Here is a 20110-nt window from a genome sequence, read left to right as displayed (position 1 = left end):
CCTGTGTCCTCACAGGGCCTTATAAGGACACCGGGCATTTTATTGACATCTGCAAAGATTTCCTTTCCAAATAAGGCCACATTCTGAGGTTCTGTGATGGACATAAATTGTGAGAAACACAATTCGGTCCACGAGAGGCAGGAACAATTCCACCGAGAGACAGAATCATGATTCCACTGAACTGGAGGCTGAGGTTGCCACCTGGCCACTTTGAACTTGTCAACAGGCAAAGAAGGGCATTCCTCTGTTGGCTGGGGTGGTTCTCGGGAGGAGATCGGGCTGCCATCATACAATGAAGACGAGGAAGAGGATGTTTGAAATACAGGAGAACCCCCAGGATGCCACTTAGTCCAACCATACCCTGTGATTAAAGTCAGTGCCAAACCACAACAAGCCCATTAAGACAGGTGACTCGGCCCAGACTTCCCAGGAATGAAGGTTTGGGTCACCCCACCAGGTGGAGAGCCGTGACCAGCTGAGACGTTTGCTGAGGGCACGGGAGGGGCAGTGGAAGAAGATAGTTATAAAAACCCACAACAGCCACATGACCGGCTGCAGGAACAAGGCCTGTCACGGTCGTGAACATTTCTTCCTCGTTGGTTACGTGTGTCTGCACCCAAACCTGTATGTTATATACACAAACATTAAAGCCGATGTCTTTATTTTCCTTCCTGACTTCTCTCCTTAGCACTTAACCTATGAGGAAGGAGTGGTGGTTAACTTCACATCAGAGGATTTAAGTTGCAGGAGCAGGGAGCAGAGTCGCTGCCACCGTCCTCCCCTGAGAGAAGGGCCAGTGTGCTCGGGGTCACACACGGGAGCAATAGCTGCTTCATGGGAGCGGGGGGCATGACTGCGTGATTGTCTGGACCTGGAGACGGAGGGTGGTGTAGGAACCTGTGCAGGGAGCCAAGGGGACAAAGGGTGCCCTGCAGAGGTGGGGTTTATGCATCAACGTGGCTGGGCCCAGTTATGCTGACAGGGGTGATGCAGGGAAGGGACTTTGCAAGTGTGATTCATCCACCATCAGTGGACTTTCAGTAAAGGGGCTCGTGCTCAATAATCCGAGTAGACTTCACCTGGCCTGAAGAAAGGTCTGCAGAGCAACAGCAGGCTTTCCCTGAGGGAGAAGCCAGCAGGCCCGTGGGCTGCAGCACGGTCTTGGGGAGTCCCAAGACCCCCCAGCCCACCCACCTGCCCTACGACCTCAGACCTGCCTAGTCAGCCTCTGCTGTCAGGTAGACCAGCTGCTGAAACCAACCAACACACAATAAATAACATCTCCTATTGGTTCTGTTTCTCTGTAGGACCCTGACTGAGGTCAGGGGTCAGGGGTCAGGGGTCAGGGCTCTCTCTGTGTTCCCGGAGCATAAACATCTCAATTAGTGAGGTGAGATTTCTAACCCCTCAGCCCAGAGAGCTTGAGCCATGGCGGAGGCTGGGGTAGGGGGGCTGGCCCCAGGCCTGCAGCCCCTCCCCACTGCCCTGGTGAACCAGGACACCACGAAGGTAATCCAGATAGCCTTCCAGCAAACCAGCTCCCCAGATTTCAAGGGCCGTGATGACCTTTGGACAAATCCAGTACGTTCTGCACAAGTGAGTCAAACCAAGGGTGTGGACAACCTGGGCGTTGGGGAGACATAGCCTGAGACTTGGCCCAACCCCCAGAGAGGGAGGGCAGCCCAGAGAACTCAGGCCTGTCCAGCTGACTTGGTACCAGGGGCAGAAGGCTGATACTGCCACCCCACCCTGCCATCAGCTGTGCGGCTTCAATCTACTGCCCCTTCCCTTGAACTGCCCCCGTGGGCATTTACTGAACTATATCAACCTCTCCAACAGCCCCAGTAAGAGTCGGACTTTGGAAGGGCCCTTTCCCGCTGTCCCAGGCAGAGGGCATCTTGCTGGGGGCAAAGGTAGGCAGGTGCAGAGACCTCTTGGCAAAATGGGTCTCCTGACTACACTCGGGCTGAGGGTGTGCTAAGGGCCAGGCATTTTATAAACAACATCTCATTTTGTATTCATCACACCCCCTAATACCCCTGCCCATAAAACAAGGAAGCAGGAGCTCAGAGAGGTTACGCCGGCTGGAGGTCACACAGCGAGGAAGGCTCAGGTTCAAACCCAGGTCTTAGCTCAGAGCTTGGCTCCTGGAACAAGTCTACCTTTGGGGCCCCTCAGGCTGCATGGGAGTCTGGATATCTTTCTGAGACCCGAGGGGTTTGGAAGACATTGTTTAGGAGCCTTATATTTGTTTTAAAACCAGGCTTCTTCTCCCCAACCTCCACCCACAAAACCAGGCTCAACACAGGTGGATCCCGCTCTACACAGATAACCAGGCACTGGAGTGGGTGTAATGTCTTATCACCACTAGAGGGCGCTGGTGACACTAGAATGCTGCTTTCCCTCCAGTGGAAGGAACTCCTGCTACCAGGGTCTCCGTGGGGGTGTCCCAGGTTCAGAGGGGCTGTCCCAGGTTCAGCGGGGCTGTCCCAGCCCCTCATTCTCAGTGTGACCTTGGGCTTCAGTTCCACCTCTGTATAATGAGGTAAAGCCATCCTAGACCTAAGGCACAGAAGTTAAGAGATGGCAAGTCGCCTGAATAAGTTAAAAGAGATATCCTTAATCAACTTTCAATAATTCTCTAAGACCAGATGGTCATGGAATAGATTTAGCCTATTGGAACAGTTTGAAAATTAACATATCGCTCCTATCCAAAAACAGTTCCAGCCTATTGAAAACTGGAACAGTTTTTTAATTAACATATAGCTGCTATCCAAAACAGACATGGCAGGAGTAGGGATAAAACTTGGCTGGCCGTGATTGATAATCAGGGAAGCCGAGTAGTGGCTACAATGAGAATTCTTCACAGAATTCTCTCAAGAAGGAACGGAACAGAATTGAGCAGAACAGAAAGGGGGGAGGGGGAGGCACAGCTGGATTCCTGTCGCTGGGCACAGTCTGTCACAGTGGCTTATTACAACACAGGGTCTGGGTTGGGACAGGCCAGGGGACAAATGCCAGCTCTGGGGAGGCCTTTTAAGCCTCGCTGGTGCTCAGAGCCATTCCCGCCTCTGTTCAGTGGGTACAGTCATGGTGGCCACTCGCGGGGTGGCTGTGAGGACCAGACTAGGGAAGGCACACGAGCTCTCCCTGCAGCGCCGGGCACATGGCAGCTGCTTTTATCACGTCTCACTCCGCAGTCCGAGGCTGGACCTGGAGCGCGCCTGTGGCCCACCCGTCTCCTGCCTGCCGGCCTCCAGTCTCTGCCCTTGGGTCCCTGTTCCCAGGATCCTTGCTGAGACTCACCTCTGATCGTGCCCACCCCCAAGACCCGAGTACTGATTGCTCACCTGCATCCAGGGCCTGGCTGAGCCCACCCTCCTGAGTGGAAGAGCTCTCCCACTGAGCTCCTCCAAGCTGCCACCGGCCCTGCTCCACTCTCGCAGACCCCCCCGCCCACTGCCGTCAACTCTCCCAGTGACCTTCAGGTCAACACACAGCTGAATGCATGTCCTGCTCCCTCTAGGGAGGCCGGGAGGCCAGACTCCAGGCTCTGGTGTCAGCAGAGGGCGAAGGCTGTGCCAAAGGGGGCTCATCCTGGGATGTTAGTTGGGGGAAGGGAGCCCGGAGCTGGCCGAGCTCCCGGCCTGCCCGGGAGCCCATGGGCACTGCCTGGAGGCCGAGGCTGCCCTGTTGTCATGCTGGGGTACTCTGCAGCCTGTGACTCTGGCAGTGTGTGACCCAATGTCCCCAACTGCCACCTACCTTTCCATAAGCTGCTCCTGCATCTCCAGGGCAGTGTGAGTAAACACACCATCGCTGTGGCCCCCTTTTCTGCTTGTGCCCCAACCTATTAGTTGAGCCCCAGGAGTGTGAAAAGGTGGTGTCTCCTCTGCCCCTCCAGGGTCAGACCCCAACAGGACATGCCTGTGGGCAGCCAAGGCTGGGGGGTTGATGATTTCACTGACCCCACCGCTTTGCCTTAAATGGTGGGAAAAGTCACCAGGAACAGCCACTGAGAACCTGCTATGTGCTGAGTACTTGCCCAAGGCCTCTCTGTGAATTCACGATTAAACCCTCATAACCCAACCCTAGGAGGGAGCTTTCCTTATTACCCCATTGTTACATCTGGGCAAACTGAGGCACAGAGAGGACAGGCAGGAAAGGAATTCCTACCGGCACCCCAGGCATCACACTAGTTGGAGATTAAAATTCCTGGCCAAGCTAAGTATCTTCCTGGGGACACACAGCTTGCCACAGACAGGTTCCTTGGTAGTCACAGCCTCCACCTGCTCTGCCCAGTGGCAGTGACATCCACCAGCCACTCCTCAGTGCACAGTTCCAGTAAGGACTCATGATTCTCCGCTTCCAGTAGAGCCTCACCCTTTCTGGGTGAGCCTCCCTCAGCTTTCTGGTCAACTTGCCTCCCCACTCACTGCAATGAAGTCTTCAGTCTTTCTCTCCCATCCTCCAGTTTCCAGCTGCCCCCTCCTGTCAGTCTCCCAGCTCCCTCCCCACAAACAGCCTTGCACACTACTTCCCGGAGAACTGGCCAGTTCTATTAGCAGCACCCCTTCCTCATCTCCCTGCTCCCAGTCCTACCGACCCACCCACCTTCCTGCTGTCTGTCTCCTGTTCTAACAGAGGATGGTCCCTCTTCCCTTATGAACTGCAGACCTATCCTTTCTAAATGCCTGTGGATCCAGCTCTGTCAATGCCTCTCTCCTTCCAGGTCCACAGCTTGGAATCTTACGCACACCCTTAACGTGCTCTTATCCCTCATCCCTGTTATGGAGTCCTGTCCATTTTGTGTCCTCAATATTTCCTGAGTAGGGCACACTTTTCTGTCTCTCCATTTCCATCCTAGGCCAGCCTACCATGGTCTCTTCTGGGGACCCATCTACGGCTTGCTAGTGGGTCTCTGCACCCAAACATCCCCTACAGTCTGTTCCTCGCAGTAGCCTCAAGAAGCAGATCTGATCGTTCGTGCGTCTGCTTAAAACTCATCAAGGGTAAAGGCAGCCAGAATAAGGGCAAAATCCTCTGGCACGAGCTCCAGGGTCCTGCATTTTCTGGTCCTTGTCAACCTCTCAACCTATGTGTTAGGTGTTTCAGACCCAGCGTGATCGTGCGGCTTACGGGTTGATATCTTCCATCAGCTCTGCAAACTGCTCAGTCGAGACCTCTCCAATTATTGCCCCTCCTCTATCTATTCTGAACTTCTTCAATTTCCATTAGACATATGTTGGGCCTTCTCATCCCACCTTCTACATCTCTTAGTTTTTCTGTCGTAGTTGTTAGGGTGGTCAGTGACGCGGGCTGTGAGAGAATGCACAAAGAGGAGAAAGTGCAGAGAGTTAAAGCTTTCATTTTTACTTTCCCAAGGGAGGGAAAGGGCTAGGTTCCGAGAAATGCACCAGCACCTGCCCCGATGGGTTAGGATGTTGAGCTTTTATTAGGTGATTGGCTGGTTCTAGAGCAGGATGTTGCAGCTGGTGATGTTTCTCTCCTTCTCTCCTTCCTTTCCTCTCTAAAGATAAATTTAAAAAATATTTTTTAAAAAGTTCTTTTTAAAATGTAAACATTGGGAAGGTTCTCAAACAAGCTTCAGTAAAAGATTATAACAAAACCTCGTTGTAAAACAAATACACATATGTAATTTTTATAATATCCCTAAAAGACATTAATCAAACTTAGAACTGGTTTTAATGTCAAATATCTTGTCCAGAACATAGGATCCTGCTTGATTTATAAAAGTACTTAATGTCTTCAGGCCAATCAAATGTCACCCCCCAGTCCTGCCATCTGGAAGCAGAAAGCGCACCGCACGGACACACATGTCAGTGAACACCACACATGTGAAGACTGAACACATAACAGCCACACGTAATTTTTGTAGAGAAAGCACAAGACTTCTCTCATTTGCTTTTGACCACTTTGAAGAAGACTGGGAAAGGGATGGAAGGTCCTAAATACCAGCAAGAAGCCCCGCTGGGACCCTCAGTAAGAGCGTTCAGGGCTGTTTGAGAACAGTGGAATTGGAGATAGTCTTGGCTCCAATCCGAGGAATCAGCAGCAGGCAAGAGCCTGGGCGGGGCGGCTTGGCCCCTGAAAGGTCGGAAACCAGGGCACAAGAGACTGATTTCCCAGCTAGAGAGGACCAGGAGTTACAGTGACATAAACAATTCCAGGTCCGCCAGCGTCAGAGAACATCACCAGAGAGCAGGTGGGTGGAGGCGGGAGCGCAAGCGCCTCACTGAGGTTTTTTCCCTTCACAAATGTAAAACTATCACCACTGGCACAAACCTCTTTCACGCGCTCTTTATCCATTCAGAAATAACTGTCCGTAGCATGATTCACTTTCCCTCCTTGTGCTTCAAACTTGCATCTTCATGCCTTAAACCTTCTATTGTGAAACCAAACAATCTTTTCCCATCTGAATTTGCACTTTTAGCTTCTAGAAACCTCAGTTTCTAATGAGAAGTAAGCAACTGGCCTTCCCTAGACTGACTTGTATGGACACATTTCATGACCTTTGGAAACACAGATCCCTCCATTGGCAAACACACTCCCGTTCAAGAAACGCGCCTCCAACAAAGCCAAAGACATTTACCTACAGCTCCAAACCCACTGGACAGCCTCCTGCTAATAAAAAGCCAAAAGCGGGTGAACAGAACACTTGGAATCAATGTCTCAGTATTTCGTGTTATTTCAAAATGCCTAGACATGCGATAACTTATCAGAATTAGAAAGCAATAGCTGAAACAGATTCAATTGATTAGCTCAGACAGAGCCAAGGTTTTCCCTCTCTCGATAAGAATGAGCCCCCCCCCCCAAGATTTGTATTTCAAAAGATGGCCTAGATCGAGATCTAGAAGAAGACCAGATGTTTGCATTTCAAAAATGTGGGGAAAGAAAAGCAAGCTTCTTCTGAAAAGGACTTTGGTTTCATTAGGCAAAGGGGTGGGAAAGAGGCTTGAGTTGGAAATGCCACTTTTTCTCTGCATTGAGAGGAAGGCCCAACTGTTCCCGGGATTTGGCAGCTCCTGGGTCTCCAGGAGGAGAACGCAGAGCGTTTTACAGTCTGGGGCAAGGTGGGGGTGGTGAGAGTTTCTCCCTCTTTGTACCCTTGTTTTTACTCAAGGTGGGTGCTGTAGGGACAAGCCTAATTCCCAGTGGGAGTTGAATGAAGGGCGTGGGTTAAGCAGGTGAGGAATGGCGTCACCCTCCGCCCCCCTGGGGGTCGTATTGATGAAAAATGTGTGGCCTTGAGGGATTGGAGCGCCGCTCAGTTGGAAAACAAATGCAGTGTTTATTCTGCAACAAGATGGGCGCTAGTGGGTGGTGGCGGTGGCGGCAGAGGGAGGCGCATTTGAACAAGAAGGCATAGTTAGGAGAAAGAGGCCTGGGGTGCCTGCTGAAGGTTAACATCTTGTCTGCTCCTGAGAATGAAACCTAAGGGGCAGATTGAGCTGAGGACACTACAGGTCAAGATGGAGGATAGCATTAAAGTTAAGAGACCTGTTCATGGGCCAGACTTGTCGGTCCCCCAGTTTGTATTGAGGCCAGGAGGTGTTGCAATAGAAAACTGAGCACTTGGGCTTGAGGTTGTAAGTCCCAGAGCCTTCAAGTTCTGAAGTAGACATCCCAGTGGGAAGTCCTTGGGCGGGGCTGATGGAGTGTTGCCCTTTGTAACAGGGAAGGCTATCTCGGGGTCCAGAACAAACTCCAGGTGGGTGGGGTAAGGTTTGACAAGGGCATTGCCAACTCCAATCACCTAGAGGTCAGAGGCCAGAGCTGAGAGTCCTAGAGCCTGAGGGCAGGCTGAACGCCAGGTTCCGTCCCAGAGCCAAACGTCCCTGGACCAAACAAGCAGGGAGACGCTTGGAGGCATCCGTCCCTCCCTGCTGCATGGAAATTCTGCAAAAATAATAGACTCAGGACCCGGATTTTACTCGAGGATAATGAGTGGAGCAGATAAGCTACCACTTTGGATAGGATGTTTCCTTCCCAAGATTGGCCTTGAGCAGGAGTGAGAAGGAGGCTGCCCACAGGGTTTGGAGAGGTGGAGAGGGGTCAGAATCCTCTCTCTGAACCTCGCAGAGGCAGGGTGAGGGGCTTAGCCTGGGTCTAGCTTCTGCTGCCCACTGCTTCCCTAGCTGCAGGTCTCAGGAGGCCAGAGGAGAGGGAGGGATGGAGAAGGTCCCCTTACAGGCCACCAACATGTTAGGGTGGTCAGGGACGCGAGCTGTGAGAGAATGCACAAAGAGGAGAAACTGCAGAGAGTTAAAGCTTTCATTTTTACTTTCCCAAGGGAGGGAAAGGGCTAGGTTCCGAGAAATGCACCAGCACCTGCCCTGATGGGTTGGGATGTTGAGCTTTTATTAGGTGATTGGCTGGTTCTAGAGCAGGATGTTGCAGCTGGTCTTGTATTGGCTGCAACTTGCTTCGATGTTATCTTTGGGAGCAGAGTCTAGGCCTGGTCCTTGTCTGCTTAGTGTGTCCTGTTTTGTAAGTTCTCGGAGCCTCTGTGCCTTCGGGGCACTTCCTGTGATTTTTTTCTAGCCCTGAGGATAAAGGCTCATAAAACAATTGGGGTGAGTCATGCCTTATGGTATCTAGCCAGCTGAAAGAGGGCCTCAAAGGGGATTTTGGTCCTATTAATAGTTTCTATCTCTTTATATCTCTGCTAAATTCTGAGTCTCTTCAACTGTCTCTTTCAATTCACTCATGCTTCTTACAGCTGTGTCTAATCTATTTACTCATTCACTGAATTTTTTTCATTTTAATATCAATAACTTTTCTAGAAATTCTATTTATTTTCAAATTTAACTATTCTCCCCTGGCCCACCTGGAGTCCAGTGATTTCATTATGACTCTATTTCTTTAATCATTGAAAAAATCAGTCCCTGCCCTGGCTGATATGGGTCAGAAGATTAAGTACCAGCTTTCCAACCAAAGGTTCTCTGGTTCAATTCCCAGTCAGAGCACATACCTGGTTGCAGGCCAGGTTCCCCAGTAGGGGGCGCTTGAGAGGCAACCACACATTGATGTTTCTTTCCCTCTCTCTCTTTCCCTTCCCCTCTCTCTGAAAATAAATAAATAAAATATTTTTAAAACTTTTAAAAAGATTTTTTAATTTATTTATCTTTAGAGGGGAAGGGAAGGAGAGAGGAGGAGAAACATCAATGTATACTTGCCTTTCGTGCATCCCCTACTGGGAACTGGCCTGCAACCCAGGCATGTGCTCTGACTGCGATAAATAAAATATTTTTAAAAAACGAGTTCCTTTGCTGTTTCTGACAGATTGCTCTATCGGACCCTTGGGGTGCTTTGTTCTCTCACTGGTTGTGTGTGCGAGATCCCTCGCATGGTGGACGGTTTCCATGCATGGTTTGTCGTTTTTGGTTACTTGAGAGCTTGTCTTTGGGGGCATTTGGTTTTTCTGTGAACAGACCCTGGTTTCTAGGTCCCGTCTGTTTCCCGAGAATATGGGTTTGCATGTACCCTCACCAGGAGCCCCAGCGGTTGCACCCCCTGCTCCCCGGAACCCACATGTTTAGGTGGCAGAGTCTCAGCTCAGGAAGCCTTGCACGGCGCCGGAGGTGTGGGCATATATTTCAGAGCTGCACGTGCCAGGGCAGATGCAGCCTCCCCGGCAACAGTTCTTGTGACTTCCTTTGGTGGGTAAAGCTTAGTCTCTCTTGAACGGAGGGGAGATATTTGAACCCTTTCTCCTGCTCTCAGTCTTCCTCTCCGAGGACGCGATAACCCCGGGCCAGCGTGGTTGGATCCCACATCCTGGGCCTCGTCTCTCTGGGCCACTGTGCTCACAGCTCGGGCTCTCAGTTCCCTCTCGTCTCCAGTATCTGGGATGGTCCCTTTCTTTTGTTAGAGCTCCGCTGTGCATTAAATCAAGCCTTGCGTTTTAAAGCAGCCATGGGTCAATCATTTGATGGGGAAAGGTCTTCCCAACACGCTGCACGTTGGAGGTCCCGCTGAGCAGCCCGGGCCACCTCCGGCTGCACTGCTCACCCCCTAGCTGCCTGCTCCTCTCCTGTCCTGTCCCTGCTCCCTCCACGGGGCCGTGGCACAGGCCCAGAATGCTTTCCCTCTCCTTTCCCCGTGTCTGATCCCTCCTTATGCTCAGGGCAAGCTTTCCTCCCCTTCCCCCTAGCTACCTTAGGTCCCCTCTCAAGGGTTCCCAAACCATAGCCTGGTGCATCTCTCCTTTAAGTGCTTCTCAGGTGCCCTGGCTGGCATGGCTCAGTGGACTGAGCGCAGGCCTGAAGTAAGGGTTTGCCAGTTCAATTCCCGGTCACGGCACATGCCTGGGTTGCAGGCCAGATCCTCAGTTGGGGGAGAGCAAGAGGTAACCTATCAATGTTAATCTCCCTCTCTTTCTCCCTCCCTTCTCCTCTCTCTAAAAATACATAAATAAATCTTCAACAAAATAAATAAATCAGTAAGGTCCTCCTCGGCTGCCACTTCACATCGAGTTCTGGGATTATCTGATAAACACTGAGCTTCCTAAGGGTAGAGAGCACCTGTCTGGCTCTCAGCTCTATCCTTCTCCTCGTCCAGGGCTGAGGCCTGTCAATATTCCGTGACCATCAGTATGTCCAAGAAACAGCAGCATCTTTGGAGCTTGGTCCTGATCTAAGCTCTTTATCCCATTCAGTCTTCACCGTAAGCTACAAGGCAGGTACTGTTAATATCTCCATGGTGCAGACAAAGAGGGCGAGGCCCAGAAAGCTCAGTAGGGGCATCCTTACCATAACCCGAGTGGTGGGCAGGGTAAGGGATTGCTTCTCTGTCACACCGATGAGAAAGCCAAGGGCCACTGCCCTGGATTGAGTGCCAGCCTGTGAACCCCTCAAAGGGTCGCCGGTTTGATTCCCATTCGGGGCACATGCCTGCGTTGAGGACCAGGTCCCCAGTAGGGGGCACACGAGAGGCAACCACACATTGAGGTTTCTTTCTCCTTCCCTTCCCCTTCCTCTAAAAATAAATAAATAAAATCTTTTTTTTTTTTTAAGGGAAAAAAGAAAAAACAAAAACAAGGGCCAGAGAGGGCACGGGTCAAACCCAGGTCACAGGGAAATCAGGGGCAGGGTGGCACCTAGGCCTTGAGCCTCAGAGCCGCTTCCTCTTTTCCTAGCTCTGGGAACCCCGAGTTGACCTCGCTCCTCCACTGGCAATGGCCACAGCTGCTCAGAGGGGTCGCTGTCCTGGCCGTGGGACCGCCTCCTCTCCTGCCGGGTCTCCCACAGCTCTTCCTTGGCTTCCTCCCCAGCCAGGCCCGAGTACCTGTCCATGGCCTCAAGATGCCTACAATCTCCTGTCAGGACAAGGCTGTCATGGTCCCTTCTCCCTTGATGATGGCATGAAAGCTGCTTCACTTTGGGGAGCGTCACCTGGAGGTGCCCCGAAGAGCTTCCCAGCAGGCAAACTTGTCCACAGGGTGCACACGCCCTCTGCAGGGGGAGGGGAGCTCCCTGTCCTCTCTCAGATGCCACAGGCCAGGGAGGGAGGCTGTAGGAAGGCTTCAGAAGGGCAGCTGAACTACTGGCCATTCAGGACTGCCATTGACCCCCTCCAGGGGGTGCCATCTCACCTTTCTTTTTGTCCCTCTGATCCCCTTTGTTCCATCACTTCCTCATCTCTGCCTGTTTCCCTTGTCTGTCTTGGGCAAGTTCCTGCACCTTTTTCCTCTCTGGGCCTCAGTTTGCTCATCTGCAAAATGGGGTAATACTTGTACCTGTATTTGTAGGGTTAGTATGAGGATCAAATTAGATGAATCAGTAGATAGGGTTTGGAACCAGTCAGAGGGCCCAGAGCTCAGTTAATAAGACCTATTACTGTCCCCTCCCTCCATTGTAGAAAGTGGCACAGGACACAGGACTCCTGGGCACTCAGTGTCGCCCCCCTGCACAGCCAGCATGTCCTCTGACCCTATCCTGTCCCACCTCTCCTTCCTCTGTAAGGAGGAAGGAGAGCTAAATTCAGCCTGGGTCACCCTGACCCCATCCCACATGCGCGCCCCGTGTGAGCCAACCCTTGGAACCCCTGCCTCGGTTTGGCGTGTATGAAAAGGGCCTGCGCCCAGCCTTGTCCCTTGGAGCTGTCTCCGGATGCCACAAAAGTCACCAAACTTCAGGAGGCACAGAGGCTCTGGCTGGTGCCCGAATCCCCACCCCCATGATCGGACTGGCACCTCGAATCCACGTGATTTCCCGGCAGCAGCAGCCGGCTCCCGGCGCGAGGCTAGTCCGGCTGAAGGCGCCTACTTTCAGTTTCGTGTGGAGCGCAGTGTGGTGAGGAGCGCGGCTGGTGAGTGCGGGCAGAGGCCCGGGGCGCTGCGGGTCCCGGGGGCGGGAGGGTGCGCGTGGTTGCGCAGTGAGGGCGCGAATACCCAACGGAGTGAGGAGGAGGGCCTGCCAGGGGGCTTTGGAGTGGGAGGGAGGTCCCGGTGGCCATCGGGTGGGATGACCAGGTAGACACCGACAAAACTGACGGGACAGACAGAACTCACCAGAGAGACACGGGACCGGGGATTGACTGGACTGAAGGATACGCACACTAACGGGACAGGACCGATCTCCGTTTTTGGCCAGAGGGGGATCCCATGGCCGGGGCAGCGCGCTCGCTGCTTGCTGCCCGGCGGAGTTTGGGGAATGAGTTTCGAGCCGCAGATGAAAGCGGTTGAGGTGACCCAAGGCGCAATCCATCCACCGCTGCGCCCCCTTCGCCCTCCCTGCCTTCTCGCCCTCAAACGCTCCGGTCACCCGCTGGAGCATCAGTTTTTAATTGCTTTCTAAAGAGTTAGAGAAGTAACACTGCTCATCATGCACAATGCAGACTTTTTTTTAGCCTAAAAAGCTTAAAAAAAAATGTATGGACAATTCTCAATGTATGCAAAAGTAGGAAGAGCTGTATGTATTTGCTGAGTTTGATGTAATTGAAACACTATGGAGCAACGGCCACACTTCAGCAGTCAGTCACCCCACTGGGCCACCCCAGTCTCCTCTCCACCACACCTCATTTTTAACCAAATGGAAAACAAACATCAGAGCATCTCAACTGAAATATTTCAGAATGTGCTATAAGACTAGTCCTTTTAAAAAACAAAACCATCAGCACGCTTTAAACATTTCAACAGTAATTCCTTAATGTCAAACTGTCCAGCCTATTTCAAATGAATGTTCGAACCTCTTAAGCAATAGGTGAATTTGTGGTCATCATTTTGTTACTTGTGTTTTGCATTTCCAGGCACACGCTTGTTATTTTTTGAAGCCATTTTTCTCTCTTGGGAGGCCAGGACCTGGGATTTGCTGGGATGGCCATTTGCGGAGGTTTGGGAGAGGGTCCCCAACCTACAGCACCCTCTGCATGCATTGATAAGTTGGGGGTTCTTATGTTTCCTCTTTGAAGGGCTGGGGGTTCCGCAGTCTTAAAAACCTGCTGGAAGATCAGCCCTCCCCGTCTCACAAACCCGGGTGTGGCAGGAGGTGGGCTGTGCTCCACAGTAGGACCTGCAGCCTTATCATTCTAAGAAGCAGCGCCCAGAAAAGCACTAGGCTTGGTTCCCGCTGGAGAGCAGAGGGGGAGATAAAGCTGATGACATCCAGGTCCACCTCGGTTCCCCAACCAACGTGGATTTCCCAAACTCTACTCACCTCCTGGCCAGTGATTATGCCTCGTCTCCAGACATGGCACCAACTTGACTGGCACCTGCATGGTAGGCAGACAGAGGGGTCTCTCTCAGTGCCTTGTATTTACTGGGTGACGGTGGACTCACTACCGTACACCTCAGCGATAGTTCGGTCTGGTTCCAGACCACCGCAATAAAGCAAATGTCTCCATGAAGCAAGTCACACACAACTTTTGGTTTCTCAGTGCATATAAAAGTTATGTTTATGCTATACCATAGTCTATGACACGGACAATAGTATTATGTCTTAAAAAATGATGTACATACCTTAAGTAAACAATACTTGCGCCCTGACAGCTGTGGCTCAGTTGGTTGGGCATCGTCCCGCAGGGTGGGGGCATCACCGGTTGGATTTCCAGTTGGGGAGCATGTCAGGGTTGTGGGTTCCGCCCCTGGGAGGCGGCTGATCCGTGTTTCTCTGGTGCATCAATGTTTCTCTCCCTCTCTTTCTTCCTCTCTTCCCCTCTCTCTAAAAATAAATAAAAATCTTTTTTAAAAAAGCACTTGAGTCCTGGCTGGTACGGCTCAGCTGGTTGGAGCATCATCTCTTAAACCAAACAGTGGCAGGTTTGATTCCCAGTCAGGGTGCTTGCTTAGGTTGCAAGTTCAGTCTGGGTCGAGGGGGCTCAGAGCGTAGTTGAGAGGCAATTGATCCAGTTCTTGCGTTGATGTTTCTCTCCTTCACTTTCTCCCTCCCTTCCCCTCTCTCTAAAATCAGTGAGCAGGTCCTCAAGTGAGAATTTTAAAAGAATAAACAGAAAACTTGACTGCTAAAAATGCTATGAGCCCTTGGTGAGCAGTGACCTTTTTGCTGGGGGAGGGGCTTGCTTTGATGTGGAAGACAATGAACCCTTGGGATGAAAAACAAAGCGTGGGAGACGAGATGTGCCTGTATTTCATCACTCAGAGCCTCACTTTCTGTCTGTGGAATGGGGGTTGATAGTCCATCCTTCAAAGCGCGTTTTGTGGGTTGGATGAGGTGAGTGCGAGATGCGCCGAGCGCACGACAACCCTAAGTGCCCCGTGAGCACTGTGGGTCCTTGATGGGGGCAAGGGAGCAGAAGGGCAAGCTCTTGGTGAATCTCACACTCTGCTCAGCCTGCCTCTCGGTCATATACAGAGGTGACTGGGTGTAGGCAGGGCCAAGTCAGTCTCCTCGCACCCCAACACACACACTCTGCCCCGCCCCTCTGAGGAAAGGTCAGCAGAACTGCTCAGTAGGTCTCTTCCCATCGGTTGTGGATTAAATTTGTGTCCCTGAAAAAGACACATTGAAGTCCCAGCCCCCCCGGAACCTCAGAATGTGGCTTTATGTGGAAATAGGGTCAGAGCAGATGTGATTAGTTAAGGTGAGGTCCTCCTGGAGCAGGGCCCTTAATTCCATACGGCTCGTGTCTGCACAAGGGAAGAGATGACTAGAAAGACAGGCAGGCAGGAAGGATGCCACGTGGCTCCGGAGGCAGCGATGGAAATAACGTGTCCGCAAGCCAAGAGCTGCAAGAATTGCTGACAACCACGAGAAGCCCGTAGAGGCAAGGGAGGGTCCTTCCCTAGAGCCTCAGAGGGACCAGGGCCCTGCCAGCACCTGGATTTCGGACTTCCGGCCAGCCTCCGGAAGCAATAAGTTTCTGTCATTTCACTGCATCCGAGTCTATGGTCCTTTGTTAGAGCCAGAACAAAGCTAGGCCACACGGACTGACCATCCTGGACTCACCTCCGCCTTCCGCACAGAGCTGTCCTACTGACTAAGCAAGTGAATACCAGTGCTAGTACTTTGCAAAAACTTCTTGTAGGTGTTCTGAGCATGTGAACTGCTGGTTTTCTTTGCTGCATTTATTTTTTGAATGTTGGCTGGCTGGCTGGCTGGTGACCCAAACTTTACCTTGGCTGCAACTCAGTCTGCAAGATGTCGATGTAAGAAATATCTAGACCTGTAGAGAATTTTTTTTTAGCCAAACCAGCAACAATTGCTGGAAGCAAAAGCTCAACGAACTGAGAAAATTCTCCAAAGCGTGGCATTTTGTGGCTTATTTTATGCCCTGGAATCAAAGGAGCAGATGGAAGGAGGGTGATGTGAATTCCACTGGTGGGAGATTAAGGAGGTGGGAGAAAGCCAAGGAGGAACCCTCTGGGATTGAATAAAAAGTAAAACGGAGAGACAAATGCCTCTTTGACATTGGTGGGTGCAGGCTAGTTAATATACACAGTACAAAGTCCTGGTAGGTGTGACTTGGTTGGTTGGAGTCTCCTCCCATAGACCAAAGGTCTGGAGTTCAATTCCCAGTCAGGGCACACACCCAACTTGTAGGTTCGATCCCTGGTCGGGGCATGTACAAGAAAACGACATATGGATGTTTCTTACCCTCTCTCTCTCCCTAAGAAGCAATGGGGAAAAGTGCCCTTGGGTGAGGATAAAAATTTGCATATGATATTTACATATGTCTTTAAGGAATAAAGGAGTAGATTTGCAAGGTCAAGGGAAATACACAGTTTGAACTTTGGTAAATATAGCAAATTAGCCTCCTAAGGTGTGGAACTAATTTTTACTCCACACCCTTCCCAACAAACCTTTTCCCTTATCAAACTTTTCCACATTTGCAGTCTGGGAGATGAATAATGGTATCTGTTTTTCCCCCTTTCTCTTCTCATGAATGATGTTGGGCATCTTTTAAAATATTTCAGGGTTGCTCATAGTTCCTTTTCCATAAACTATTTATATCCTTTGTCCACCTTTCCATTGGGTTGTTGGTCTTTTTCCTATTGAGCTGTGAAAGCACTTTATATATTAAGAAATTAGCTCTTTGTCTGTAATGTAAGTGTACCGTCATTTTTAGTGGCTGCTTCGTTGTCCATAGAATGGCTGGACCACCTTCATCTTTGTTAAACATGTAGATGGATTCTTGGTTTTCCTGTTTTATATAGAAAACAAGGTGTGACATTTTATTTCCTCTCTTGGCAATTCCTCTCAGGGAAAGAATTATTTTGGGGAAAAGATCTTGATAGGATTGGGGTAGGTGTGGCCTGTGTGCAAAGTGGTCAGCAGGGACCAGGATTTTTGGGGGGAGGGACGCCTCTTCATTGAGCAAATGTGCGGGATGGGGGGCTATATTTGCTCCTAAAAGGAAGGGGGAGGGGAGAAGGGGAGAGAGGCTAGGCCACACGGGGAGAAGACCCCTTCGAGCTTCTCGGTGGTAGATGGCCAACGGGCAGCTTCAGTTCAGCAAGGCCCCTGCTCCATGTGAAGCGGGTCCCGGCGACACAGACCCCCGCTTGGGCACTGCCCTGCAGTCATGTACCTGCTCCCAGATGCTCAGTTCTTTCAACATGACAAGCCCAGTGACGGGCGCTGGCAATAGCTGACAGCATGACAAAGTCCCCACCCCTGGAGCTGATGTGCCAATAGCAGCAGACAAAAAACAAGCACAAGCACAGTGAGATGTGTGGTAAACATCAGGTGGCGGGGGCTGCCATGAAGAAAGGCCAAGCAGGAAGCGGGGGAGAGGACAGGTGGAGGGAGAGGCCAGGCTTGGCCTTCTGCTGGGAAAATGGGGGGCTGTAGGAAAAGAGAGCCATGAATCCTAATGGTGACTGGAGAAAGAGGGAGCCAGGCAGAGGCAATGGGGAAAAACGAGGAGGGGAGGAAGGAATGAAAAAAAGGGGAGGAGCAGGGGATGGGGTGGTGGGAGGAAGAAGGTGAGGACCGGTTACTTCCTGTGAGTGAATAGTTTGCATGTAATTCAACAAAAGGCTGGAGGAGACTGCACCTTTGCAACCCCCCACCCCTCCCCTGCGGGGAGGTCTGTCCCCAGGGCCACGGTGTTTCAGGTGACCAGGCATCTGAGTCCGTTTATCTGTGTCAGGGAAGGTGGGGCCGCCCTTCAGACCGCCAACACGGGGAATGTCCTCGTAGCTCCGCTTTGTGCACATTCTGGGTGGTTTCCTTCGGTTCTCAGTGTGGACTTCTAAATATTTCCTTCTCAATGTGGACTTCTAAAGGGATAGGTGGGTGTTATTTTTATTCCTCTGTTGTTGTATAACACACACAACAAAATTTCCCATCCTCACCACTGCTAAGTGTACAAGGCAGTGGTATCTTATGCATTCACACTGGGGTGCAGCCATGCCCGTCACCCACCCCTGTAGTAGCCCTTTTCATCTTGTAAAACCGAAACTCGACGCCCATTGTGCAATTATTCCCCGTTCTTTCCCCACCTTGGCCCCTGGTAACCACTATTCTACCTTCTGTCTATGAATTCAGCTGCTGTAAGTTCCTCATTAGAAGTGCAATCATGCAGGATCTGTCTTCTTTTGACTGGCTTATTTCACTCAGCACAATGTCCTCAACGTGCATCGGTCTTGTAGCAGGGGCCAGGATTTCCTTCCATCCGAAGGCTGAGTAAATGTCCGTGGTGTGCGGATCCTGTGTTTCACGCACCTATTCACTCCTCCATGGACACTTGCGATCCTCCCATGTTTTACGTATTGTGGATAACGATGCTATGCCACGAGTGGGTAAATATCTCTCTACGACCCTGCTTCCAGTCTTTGGGGTCTGAAGACTGAAGCAGTGGAATTGCTGGATCCTATCCTAACCCTATTTTTAATGTTTTGAGGAGACTCCATACCGTTTTTCATAGTGGCTGCACTGTCTTACTTTCCCATCAGCCGTGCACAAAGGCTCCAGTTTCTCCACACTTGCACCAACAGTTCTTTTCAGTTCGGGGGGGGGGGGGGGGGGGGGGTTGATAATAGATTTGCTAATGGATATGAGGTGGTATCTTACTATAGTTTTTGATTCACATTTCCCTAATGATTTGTGATATTGAGCATCTTTGTATATATTTATTGATCATTCATATACCTTCTTTGGAGAAATGTCTGTTCAAGTCCTTTGCCCATTTCTGAGTTGGCCTGCTTGCTGTTTCGTTGGTGACTTTGAGGAGTCCCCTGTATATTCTGGATGTTAATCTCTTATCAGATATTTGTTTTGCAACTATTCTCTCCCATTCTGTGGGTTGCCTTTTTACTCTGTAAATAGTGTCTTTTGATGTACGCATTTTTAAGTTTCCACGAAGTCTAATTCTTCTGTTTATTTATGTTTGTCGTCTGTGCCTTTGGTGTCATTGCTAAGAAATCACATCCAGATCCAATGCCGTGGGCTTTCCTTCCGTGTTTGCTTCTCAGAGTTCGATTGTTTTAGGTCTAGATTAAGATTCTTGATCCGCTTTTTGAGTTTGTTTTTTTGTGTGGTACTAGGATCCACCTTCACTGTTTTGCATGTGGATATCCAGTTTTCCCAGCACTGTTCATTGAAAAAAGTGTTCTTTCTCCATCTAAAGGTCTTAACGCCCTTTCAAAACTCATTTGACTGTATATGGGAGAGTTTATTTCTGAGCTCTCTGTTCTGTTCCATTGGTTTTTATGTCTGTCTTTATGTCAATACCACACTGTTTTGTATATGTATTCTGTTACTTTGATGAATTCATTTATTAGTTCTAAAAGGTTATTTGTGTGTGTGTTTAGTCTTTAGGGTTTTCTATGTATAAAATCATATTATCTGCAAACAGATCATTTTACTTCTCTCTTTCCAATTTGCAGGCCTTTTATTTCATTTACTTGTCTAACTGCTTTGGCTGGGACTTCCAGTACTGTGTTTAATACAAGTGGGGAAAGTAGGCATCCCTGCCTTATTACTGATGTTAAAGGAAAAGCTTCCAGTCTTTCTTACCACTGACTAGCGTGCTATGGGTTTTCCACATACGGCTTTTCTTGTGCAGAAATAGTTTCTATTTCTAGCTGGTTGCATGTTTTTATTGTGAAAGCGTGTTGACTTTTGTCAAATGCTTTTCCTGCATCAACTGAGATGATCATGTAGACTTTTCCCTTCATGTTGTTGATGCGATGTATCTCATTGATCAGTTTTCATATGTCGATTTCTCTTTGCATTCCAGAAATAAATCCCAGTTGGTCATGGTATATCATTTTTTTTCACTGATGATTTCACTTGATGAGTATTTTGTTGAGGATTGTTTCATCAGTGATCATAAAGGATATTGGTCTGTAGTTTTCCTGTAGTGTCTTTGTCTGGCTTTGGTATTGGGGTACTGTCGGCCTTCCAGAATGAGTTAGGAAGTGTGCTTCCTCTTCAATTTAGGAAAAATTTAAGAAGTATTGGTATTAGTCCTGTTTTAAATGTTTGCTGGAATTTACCTGCAAAGCTATCAAGTGTGGGACTTTTTTTATTGTTGTTGTTGAGAGCTTTTTGGTTGATGATTCATCTGCTTATTAGTAATAGGTCTATTTTCTTCTTCTTTGTCATATGGTGTGGGTAGATTTTGTGTTTCTAGGATTTTGTCCATTTCATCTAGGTTATTCAGTTTCTTGTAATCCTTTTTA

General features: G+C 50.0%; 1 protein-coding gene across 7 annotated transcripts in view; it reads left to right on the top strand.

Moving 5' to 3' along the window:
* Window positions 1-12027: 12027 nt before the first annotated feature.
* NLRC5 (NLR family CARD domain containing 5) overlaps window positions 12028-20110 on the top strand; it is a 76018-nt gene continuing 67935 nt past the window's right edge. For 3 of the 7 annotated variants that reach the window (XM_053663191.1, XM_053663190.1, XM_053663188.1), the window contains exon 1: window positions 12035-12333. The gene's annotated coding sequence lies outside the window, so the exon portion shown is untranslated. Of the gene's footprint in view, window positions 12334-20110 lie in introns of all 7 variants that reach the window. The other 4 variants (XM_053663189.1, XM_053663187.1, XM_053663192.1 and 1 more) reach the window with 3 other exon arrangements.

Source organism: Artibeus jamaicensis, unplaced genomic scaffold (genome assembly GCF_021234435.1).
Source record: "Artibeus jamaicensis isolate MK-2021 breed Jamaican fruit bat unplaced genomic scaffold, CSHL_Jam_final contig_3152, whole genome shotgun sequence".
In the NCBI taxonomy this organism is placed as follows: Eukaryota; Metazoa; Chordata; class Mammalia; order Chiroptera; family Phyllostomidae; genus Artibeus; species Artibeus jamaicensis.
This window is presented reverse-complemented; position numbering and strand designations above follow the sequence as displayed.